Raw genomic sequence first — 11208 nt, 5'->3', positions numbered from 1 at the left:
TATATTCCTGCACAGGGCTACTAGGCTACTGTTGCAATACTTCAACCACTAGAAACTCATTGTCTAAAGTTTGCGGGAGGATAAGCACATTCTCACGTCAAGTTCAGTTTTTATAAAGTGGTGCCAGAATGTTTTGGGGAATATTCTGTGTATACGCAACATTTATAAATAATGAGGCCCCCTGGTCAATATATTGCATCTCGTCATGATCCTCAAAGCACCATCCATCTCTCTGGGCAAACAACACTAACCCAAGTTGATAATGGATTCATTCTGTCAGGCTGTGGTGATAATCAAGGCATCTCCACAGCAGCCAGCCATATAGACAATAGTCATCAATGTCGGAGCTACATCAAATACATTTGTCATTCACAGCAGACGTTCCAGAGCTAGAGTTTACAGATGCCTTAAGGGATGCATAGTTCCTAGTTTGTTTACCGGAGTGTAGAATTTTAAGGAGAGAAACACTTACCCCCCAGGATTTATTTATGAGACTGGCCATATTTCTGTTTATATCTAGCTAGCTAAACCACTTTGCTGAAAAAAAACAGAGTACGAGGGACTGTGTTGTCCCGTTGGAATACAGCAGGCTACAGAACAATTAAAGCCAAGCTCTAACAATCCTCTAGTGTGAGACATATTGGAGAATGGACAGCAACAATAGATCCAGTTTAGAATGTTTAACTCGCCTCACCGAAAACAATATAACTAGCCACTAGAGACCAGGGAAATATGTGACTGGAATAGAACAAGTAACAGCTCTTGAATGTTCAGAGATTTCTTTCAAGTAAACCCCTTTATTAACAAATAGCAGTCAATCAACAGGGGAAAAATTGCATAGAAAATATGATGAACTTTTATAATTTATCTTGCATCCAGTTGGTTCGGTTGAAACACAACACGAGGAGACGTGGTCTCTGCCTACTGCTGCGATCCATTCATTTGTTTCAGTTGGTTTCCTCCCTACCGTATGCTAGTGATATTACCCACATTGGTGCAGGGTTGCTGTTCAAATCAAATCAAATCACAATTTTATTGGTCACATACACATGATTAGCAGATGTTAACGCGAGTGTAGCGAAATGCTTGTGCTTCTAGTTCCGACAGCGCAGTAATATCTAACAAGAAATCTAACAAATTTACAATGACTACTTTATACACACAAATGTAAAGGAGAATATATAAGAATATGAACATATAAATAGAAGGATGAGCGATGGCTGTGCGGCGTAGGCAAGATGTAGTAGATGGTATAAAATACAGTATATACATATGAGATGAGTAATGTAGGACATGTAGACATTATTAAAGTGGAATTATTTAAAGTGACTAGTGATAACTTTATTAAATCCATTTATTACATTTATTAAAGTGGCAAGAGATTTGAGTCAGTATGTTGGCAGCAGCCACTCTATGTTAATGATGGCTGTTTAACAGTCTGATGGCCTTGATATAGAAGCTGTTTTTCAGTCTCTCTGTCCCAGCTTTGATGCACCTGTACTGACCTCGCCTTCGGTGATAGCTGTGGTAACAGGCAGTGGCTCGGGTGGTTGTTGCCTATGATCTTTATGGCTCCTGTGACATCGGGTGGTGGTAGGTGTCCTGGAGGGCAGGTAGTTTGCCCCGGTGATGCGTTTAAGACCCCGTGAAGCGTTTAGTTACCCCCAACCATAAGACTCTGAACAGGTAATCAAATGGCTACCTGGACATTTTCATTGTGTGCCCCCCCCCCAACCCCCCAACCCCTCTTTTTACGCTGCTGCTACTCTCTGTTTATCATATATGCATGTCACTTAACTATACATTCATGTACAACTACCAATTGGCTCGACCACCAGTGTAGATGGCTAACCGCATATTGGCTAACTGGGCTATCTGCATTGTGTCCCGCCACCCCACGCACCCCCTCTTTTACACTACTGCTACTCTCGTTCATCATAATGCATAGTCACTTAAACCATATCTACAGAGTACTAACCTCAATCAGCCCGACTAACCCGGTGCCTGTAGTAGCCTCGCTACTGTTATAGCATCGACTGTTATTTTCACTGTGTCTTTTACTGTTGTTATTTTTTACCTATTGTTCACCTCATACCTTTTTGCACTTTGGTTAGAACCTGTAAGTAAGCGTTTCACGTAAGTCTACACCTGTTATTCGGCGCAGATGACAAATACACTTTGTTGATTGTGATTGAACAGCATTCTCACATAGTATTCCTCTGTCCGAATGGATATAGGGCAAGTGTCAGTGTGAATGGCGATGGCGTCATCTGTGGACCTATTGGGGCGGTAAGCAAATTGGAGTGGTCTAGGGTATCAGGTGGGGTGGAGGTGAATATGATCCTTGACTAGTCTCTCAAGCACTTCATATGACAGAATGATGCTACGGGGCGATAGTCATTCTTTCAGTTACCTAGCTTTCTTGGAACAGAATAATGGTGGCATTATTCTTGAATTGTCCGTAACACACAGCCACGCTGTCTGAGCATGCCTGAGGACGGGCGGTAGGGATGCCGTCTGGGCCATCAGCCTGCGAGGTAACACGTTAAAATGTACTCAGTTTGGCCACGGTGAAGGAGAGCCTGGAGGTTTTGGTAGCGGCCATGTCAGTGCGAACTGTATTGTCCTCAAGCGACAAAGAAGTTGTTTAATTTGTCTAGGAGCAAGACGGTGTCCGCGACGGGGCTGGTTTCTTTTTTTATCAGTGATTGACTGTAGACCCTGCCAATACGTCTCGTGTATAGCCGTTGATGCGACTCTACTTTGTCTCTATACTGACGCTTTGCTTGTTTGATTGCCTTGCGGAGGGAATAGCTACACTGTTTGTATTTGGTCATGTTTCCAGTCACCTTGCCATGATTAAAAGCGGTGGTTAGCGCTTTCAGTTTTGCGCGAATGCTGCCATCAATCCACGGTTTCTGGTTAGGGAAGGTTTTAATAGTCACAGTGGGTACAACATCACCGATGCACTTGCTAATAAACTCTCTCACCGAGTCAGCGTATACATCTATGTTATTATCTGATGCTAGGTGGAACATATCCCAGTCCACGTGATCGAGGCAATCTTGACACTTGGAATCCGATTGGTCAGACCGACATTGGATAGACCTGAGCACGGGCGTTTCCTGTTTAAATTTCTGTCTATAGGCTGGGAGCAGCAAAATGGAGTCATGGTCAGGTTTGCCGAAGGGAGGGCGGGGGAGGGCTTTGCATGCATCGTGGAAGTTGGAGTAGCTATGGTCCAGAATGCTTCCAGCCCGTGTTGCGCATTCGATATGCTGACAGAATTTAGGAAGCCTTGTTCTCAGATTAACTTTGTTAAAATCCCCAGCTACAATAAATGCAAGCTCAGGATATATGGTTTCCAGTTTACACAGAGTCCAGTGAAGTTCTTTCAGGGCCGTCGAGGGATCTGCTTGGGGGGGATATACACGGCTGTGAATATAATCGAAGAGAATTCTCTTGGTAGATAATGCGGTTGGCATTTAATTATGAGGAATTCTATGGCAGGTAAACAAAGGGACTTGAGTTCCTGTATGTTGTTATGATCAATCCATGAGTCGTTAATCATAAAGCAAACACCCCCACCCTTCTTCTTACCAGAGAGATGTTTGTTTCTGTCGGCGCGATACGTGAAGAAACCGGGTGGCTGTACCTACTCCGATAACATATCCCAAGTAAGCCATGTTTCCATGAAACAGAGAATGTTACAATCTCTGATGTCTCTCTGGAAGGCAACTCGTGCCCTAATTTCGTTCACCATGTTGTCTAGAGATTGGACATTGGCGAGTAATATGCTCGGAAGCGGTGTATGGTGTGCTCGCCTTCTAAGTCTGACCAGTAGGCCGCTCCGTCCGCCTCTCCTGCGGCGACCGCGTTGTTTTGGGTCGGCCTCTGGGATAAGATCCCACGTCCAGGGTGGAGGTCCGAACAAAGGATCTGCTTCGGGAAAGTCATACTCCTGGTCGTAATGTTATATGTTTATATCCAATAGTTCTTTCCGGCTGTATGTAATCACACTTGAGATTTTCTGGGGTAACAACGTAAGAAATAATACATAAAAAAACGAATTACTGCATAGTTTCCTAAGGACTTGAAGCGAGGCGACAATCTCTGTTGGCGCCATAAGAGTTCTTCGTCATCATAAGAGTTCCTCACCATCATAATAGTTCCTCATCACCTGATAACTACCCAGAAAAGCCATGATAGTCTTGTTTTGATAAATGTGACCAAAGAATTGCCAAGTGTTAGAACCACAGGATGCAGGAAGCTATGTCATTGGTCCTGTGCTGTGCTGTGCTGTGGTGTGGTGTGGTGTGGTGTGCTGTGGTGTGGCTGACAGAGGCCATTTTAAAAGACAGCATGGCCTAGCCTGCTCTTTTTCACTGTCTAATAACCCGCCCCCTCCACTCACTAGCGCTTTGACTACCCCCCTCAGCAGGGGGGTAGTCAAAGGGAAATGTTATTTTCTTTCCCACCAAGGGGTCTCCCCCTGGCAACCTGTCTGGAAGTTAAGCTGAGAGTTTGTACTATTAGGACATCATTAAGACAGGAATCCAATTTCGCCCACTTCCCATTCACTGTGATATGATTATTGTGGTGCTGATGAACGTCATATGGTGTTTTGTTTGTTATATGGGATATTTATACCAGAGGATTGTGGGGGAATGATATTATGCTGTCCTAGAACAATAAGACGTATGGAGCTAAAACAGTGGAGAAAACTAGAGAAAGAGTCTAAGAGCTTATGTAGCAAATTGTTAAGCCGCCATGTCTTCTACTTATATTAAACAGTCATATCTTCAGTGAAATAAACTAGTTCTTAGCTATTGACCTTCTAATACCTTGCTACACCTCACAGTCCATATTAAAACTAGGATAAACATTTTGTTGGAGAAATCCCCCTGCACCTACTATAGAGCCTGTCCTGGTTGTGTTGTGTATAGAGCCTGACCTGGTTGTGTTGTGTGTGTAGAGCCTGTCCTGGTTGTGTTGTGTCTTGTAGACCCTGTCCTGGTTGTGTTGTGTGTGTAGAGCCTGTCCTGGTGGTCCTGGTTGTGTTGTGTGTAGAGCCTGTCCTGGTTCCAGGTTTGTTCGTTGTGGTGATGTAGACTGTTTTCCTGGGTTGGTGGTTTGTTGGTATAAAAGAGCCCGACCGTTGTTGTGTATGGTGTTGTAAGAGCCCTGTCCCCTGCGTGTGTGCTTGTGGTGTAAGAGCCTTGTCCCTGGTTTGTGTTGGTGTGTGTAGAGGCCTGTCCCCCTGGTTGTGGTTTGTGTTGTCACAGAGCCTGTTCCTATGGTTTGTGTGTTGTGGTGTATGAAAGCTGCCCTGGTGGTCCTGGTTGTGTTCTTGTGTCGTAGAGCCTGTCCTGGTTTGGTGTTGTGTTGTAAGCCTGTCTGTGTTGGTTGTTTTGTGATGGAGAGCCGTGTCCCTGGTTGTGTTATGTGTGTAGAGCCTGTCCTGGTTGTGTTTGTGTATGGTAGAGCCTGTTCTGGTTGTGTTATGTTGTGAAGCCTGGGTTTCCTGGGTTTGTTTACTGGTGTTGGTAGAGGCCTTGTGCCTGTTGTTTTGTTTGTGTGGTGTTTTTTTTTTAGAGGCCTGTCCTGGTTGTGTTGTGTATGTAGAGCCGACCTGGTTGTGTTATGCTGTTAGAGCCTTCCTGGTTGTGTTTTGTGTGCTGTAGATCCCCTGTCCTGGTTGTTGTTTTGTGTGTGTGAGCCTTGTCCTGGTTGTGGTTGTGTGTCTGTAGCAGCCTCCTGGTTGTGTTGTTGTGTGTAGAGCCGCTGTCCTGTTTGTGTTGTGGGTGCTATAGAAGCCTGTCCCTGGTTGTGTTGTGTGTGTAGAGCCTGTCCTTGGTTGTGTTGTGGTGTGTGGTAGAAGCCTGTCCTGGTTTGTTGTTTGTTGTGTGGTGTGTGTAGGCTGTCCTGGTTTGTGTGTGGTGTGGTGTGTATAGCCTGTCCTGGTGTTGTGTTGTGGTTGTTGTAGAGCCCCTGTCGCTGGTAGCCTGTTTGTTGTTGTGTGTTGAAGCCTTTCCTGGTTGTGTTTGTGTGTGTAGAAGCCTGTTCCTGGTTGTTGTGTGTGTTGTAGAGCCTGTCTCCTGGTTGTGTTTGGTGTGTCGTAGAGCCTGTCTGGTTTGGTGTTTAGTGTTGATGTGTCTACCTGTCTGTTGTGTTGTTGGTGTGGTAAAGAGCACTGTCCTGGTTGTGTTGTGTGTGTGTAGAGCCTGTCCTGGTTGTGTTGTGTGTGTGTAGAGCCTGTCCTGGTTGTGTTGTGTGCTGCAGACCGACAGGCATGCCTCTCATCATCCAGTCACCTGCCTGCACAGAAGGTTGGTGGCACCTTAATTGGGGAGAACGGGCTCGTGGTAATGACTGGAGACGAATCGGTGGGAGGGTATCAAATACATGGTTTCTATGTGTTTGATGCCATTCCATTCGCCCCGTTCCAGACGTTACTATGAGCCGTCCTCCCCTCAGCAGCCTCCATTGCCTGCCTGCTACCTGCTGCTGCAGCCCTGCGCAAACAGATGGTTGGCTTATCACAGATCATACATCCAGCTCCACCTTTCTCCATTATGGCAATTAACAGAGGGCCCTGTTGGCCAGACGTGGGACGCAACCTGCTTGTCTGAAGGCTCAAGGCTGTTTGGTTAACATGCCTTTATCAGGATGTCATATCCTCACTGGGAGAGGAGAACCAGCCATACATCCTGGCCCGTGTTGTGACTGTGAGTGTTCCTGTTATCACCGGCTTAACTCTGTCCAGGTGGAAATGGCCCACATATTGAAATGTTTTTTTAGTTTTTTTTACCTGATTCATTACCCTCATTATCGTACAGTGCATTTGCCTCATGGCGGCGCTGGACTCATTTCCTCATTAAACAAATGGTGGAGTTGACTTTGTTCCACGTGCCTTGTTTGAAGTTTCAGTCAGTCGTCCCCAGAATATGTACAGTACTGTATAGTTACGCAGTTACTCTCACTGCAGAGAAAATATGTTTACTTTACTATTTAAAGGACAACCTGATGAGGAGCAGAAAGTACCTCTACAGTAGATGCTATTTTACTAGCTGTGTGTGCCTAGGGTCTCTGGTGCTTCATACTTCCTATTCAAAGCAGCTGTAGACGTCTTAAACTTCTTTGTGACAGACTCCTGTCTCTCCTGGCCACAGGGCTTTACCCTGGGAGCTGGGTGATAGGACTGAGGACTCTGTCAGCTTTACCCTGGGAGCTGCAGTATTAGCGACTGAGGACTCTTCAGCTTTACCCTGGAGCTGGGTGATAGGACTGAGGACTCTGTCAGCTTACCCTGGGAGCTGGGTGATATGACTGAGGACTCTGTCAGCTTTACCCTGGAGCGGGTGATATGACTGAGGACTCTGTCAGCTTTACCCTGGGAGCTGGGTGATAGACTGAGGACTCTGTCAGCTTACCCTGGGACTGGTGATATGACTGAGACTCTGTCAGCTTTACCCTGGACTGGGTGATATGACTGAGGGCTCTGTCAACCTTTTTTATTTTTTTATTTTACCTTTATTTAACCAGGTAGGCCAGTTGAAACCAAGTTCTCATTTACAACTGCGACCTGGCCAAGACAAAACAAAGCAGTGCGACACAAACAACAACACAGAGTTACACAGGAATAAAACAAATACACAGTCAATAATACAATAGAAAAGGCTATATACAGTGTGTGCAAATGAGGTAGGATAAGGGAGGTAAAGCAATAAATAGCCATAGTGGCAAAATAATTACAATATAGCAATAAACACTGGAGTGATCAATGTGCAGAAGATGAATGTGCAATGTAAGATACTGGGTGCAACGGAGCAAAATAAATAAAATAAAACAATATGGGATGAGGTATTTGAATGGGCTATTTACAGATGGCTATGTACAGGTACAGTGATCTGTGAGCTGCTCTGAGAGCTGGGCTTAAAGCTATGAGGGAGATATGAGTCTCCAGCTTCAGTTGATTTTTGCAGTTCGTTCCAGTCATTGGCAGCAGAGAACTGGAAGGAAAGGCGGCACGGGCGGACGAGGAAGGAATTGGCTCAACATGGTATGACCAGAAAAACTATACCTGCCTGGGAGCGTGTGCTACGGTAGTGGGTGGCGACTATATCGTAGGCAACCAGTGAGACTGAGATAAGCGGGCATTACCTACCAAAGACACTGTCACATCAAGATGACCCCCCCTGAGGAACCCATTGGGTTTGGCGATGCACTATGCAAGCGAGGGCCAGCCAAGAGAGCCATACAGTCGCAGTGGTGGGTTTACCATTTGGAGACCTGGGGTGATATGACAGACATATACACCATAGTGATTAGTGTGACTGGCAGCAGTTATCCAGTGGATCAATGAAGCTGGCTATCGTAAGGCCCAGTACACGTTTTTCTCCTCCCTGGACCATTTCTCTAGTTAAACCAATGAATGGCTGTAAGGCCCAGTAACGTCTCTCCCTGGACCATTTCTCTAGTTAAACCAAAAACAATCGTGGTTAAACATCTAAAAATGTGAACGTCAACCTCGTCTGTTTTGGCTCCCAGTTAGAGCAGGGCTCCATACAATCTCCTGTTTTGGCTCCCAGTTAGAGCAGGGCTCCATACAATCTCCTGTTTTGGCTCCTCCAGACGTTTACCTTGAGCCGTACCTCCCTCGTCAAGCAGCCTCCATTGCACTGCCTGCTACACTGCTGCTGCAGCCCTGCGCAAACAGATGGTTGGTTATCACAGATCATACATTCCAGCTCCACCTTTCTCCATTATGGCAATTAACAGAGGGCCTGTTGGCCAGACGTGGGACGCAACCTGCTTGTCTGAAGGCTCAAGGCTGTTTGGTTAACATGCCTTTATCAGGATGTCATATCCTCACTGGGAGAGGAGAACCAGCCATACATCCTGGCCGCGTGTTGTGACTGGTGAGTTTCCTGTTATCACCGCTTAACTCTGTCCAGGTGGAAATGGCCCACATATTGAAATGTTTTTTTAGTTTTTTTTTACCTGATTCATTACCCTCATTATCGTACAGTGCATTTGCCTCATGGCGGCGCTGGACTCATTTCTCTCATTAAACAAATGGTGGAGTTGACTTTGTTCCACGTGCCTTGTTTGAAGTTTCAGTCAGTCCTCCAGAATATGTACAGTACTGTATAGTTACGCAGTTACTCTCACTGCAGAATATGTTTACTTTACTATTTAAAGGACAACCTGATGAGGAGCAGAAAGTACTCTACAGTAGATGCTATTTTACTAGCTGTGTGTGCCTAGGTCTCTGGTGCTTCATACTTCCTATTGAAGCAGCTGTAGACGTCTTAACTTCTTTGTGAGACTCCGTGTCTCTCCTGGCACAGGCTTTACCCTGGACTGGTGTAGACTGAGGACTCTGTCAGCTTTAACCCTGGGAGCTGGGTGATAGGACTGAGGACTCTGTCTAGCTTTACCATGAGCTGGTGATAGCTAGGATCTGTTCCGCTTTACCTGGGAGCTGGGTGTATGACTGAGGACTCTGTCAGCTTTACCCTGGAGCTGGGTGATATGACTGAGGACTCTGTCGCTTTTACCCTGGGGCTGGTGATATACTGAGGGACTCGTGTCAGCTTTACCCTGGGAGCTGGTTGACTTATTTGGATATGACTGAGATCTGTCGCTTTACCCTGGGAGCTGGGTGAAATGACTGAGGTCTGTCAACCTTTTTATTTTTTTATTTTACCTTTATTTAACCAGGTAGGCCAGTTTGAACCAGTTTCATTACAACTGCGACCTGGCCAGACAAACAAAGCAGTGCGACACAAACACAACACAGAGTTACACATGGAATAAACAAACATACAGTCAATAATACAATAGAAAAGGCTATATACAGTGTGTGCAAATGAGGTAGGATAAGGAGGTAAGGCAATAAATAGGCCATAGTTTGGCAAAATAATTACAATATAGCAATTAAACACTGGTGATCAATGTTGCAGAAGATGAATGTGCAAAGTAGAGAATACTGGGTGCAACGGAGCAAAATAAATAAAATAATAACAATATGGGATGAGGTATTTATGGGCTATTTACAGATGGCTATATGTACAGGTACAGTGATCTGTGAGCTGGCTCTGAGAGCTGGTGCTTAAAGCTAGTGAGGGAGATATGAGTCTCCAGCTTCAGTGATTTTTTGCAGTTCGTTCCAGTCATTGGCAGCACAGAAACTGGAAGGAAAGGCGGCCGAGGAGGAATTGGCTCATGGGGTGCCAGTGAAATAATACTTGCTGGAGCGTTGTGCTACGGGTGGGTGCTGCTATGGTGACCAGTGAGCTGAGATAAGGCGGGCTTTACCTAGCAAAGACTTAAGATGATGGAGCCATTGGGTTGGCGATGCACATGAAGCGAGGGCCAGCCATGAGAGCATAACAGGTCGCAGTGGTGGTTTACCTGGGAGCTGTGGTGATATGACAGACATAGTACACATTAGTGATTAGTGTGATGGCAGCAGTTATCAGTGGATCAATGAATGGCTGTAAGGCCCAGTAACGTTCTCTCCCTGGACCATTCTTCTAGTTAAACCAATGAATGGCTGTAGGCCACAGTAACGTCTCTCCCTGGACCCATTTCTCTAGTTAACCAATGAATGGCTGTAAGGCCAGTAAACGTCTCTCCTGGACATTTCTCTAGTTAAACCAATGAATGGCTTGTAAGGCCCAGTAACGCTTCTCCTGACATTTCTCTAGTTAAACCAAAAACAATCGTGGTTAAACATCTAAAATGTGAACGTCAACCTCGTCTGTTTTGGCTCCCAGTTTAGAGCAGGGCTCCATACAATTCTCCTGTTTTGGCTCCCTAGAGCAGGCTCCATACAATTCCTGTTTTGGCTCCAGTTAAGAGCAGGCTCCATACAATTCCTGTTTTGGCTCCATAGAGGCAGGGCTCCATACAACTCTCCTGTTTTGGCTCCCAGTTAGAGCAGGGCTCCATACAAACTCTCCTGTTTTGGCTCCCAGTTAGAGCAGGGCTCATACAATCTCCTGTTTTGGCTCCCGTTAGAGCAGGGTCCATACAATCTCCTGTTTTGGCTCCCAGTTAGAGCAGGGCTCCATACAATCTGTCTGTTTGGCTCCCAGTTAGAGCAGGGCTCATACATTCTCCTGTTTTGGTCCCAAGTTAGAGCAGGGCTCCATACAATCTCCTGTTTTGTGGCTCCAACTTTAGAGCAGGGCTCCCATC

This window comes from Salvelinus sp. IW2-2015, unplaced genomic scaffold, assembly GCF_002910315.2.
Source record: "Salvelinus sp. IW2-2015 unplaced genomic scaffold, ASM291031v2 Un_scaffold1011, whole genome shotgun sequence".
NCBI classification, from domain to species: domain Eukaryota; kingdom Metazoa; phylum Chordata; class Actinopteri; order Salmoniformes; family Salmonidae; genus Salvelinus; species Salvelinus sp. IW2-2015.
This window is presented reverse-complemented; position numbering follows the sequence as displayed.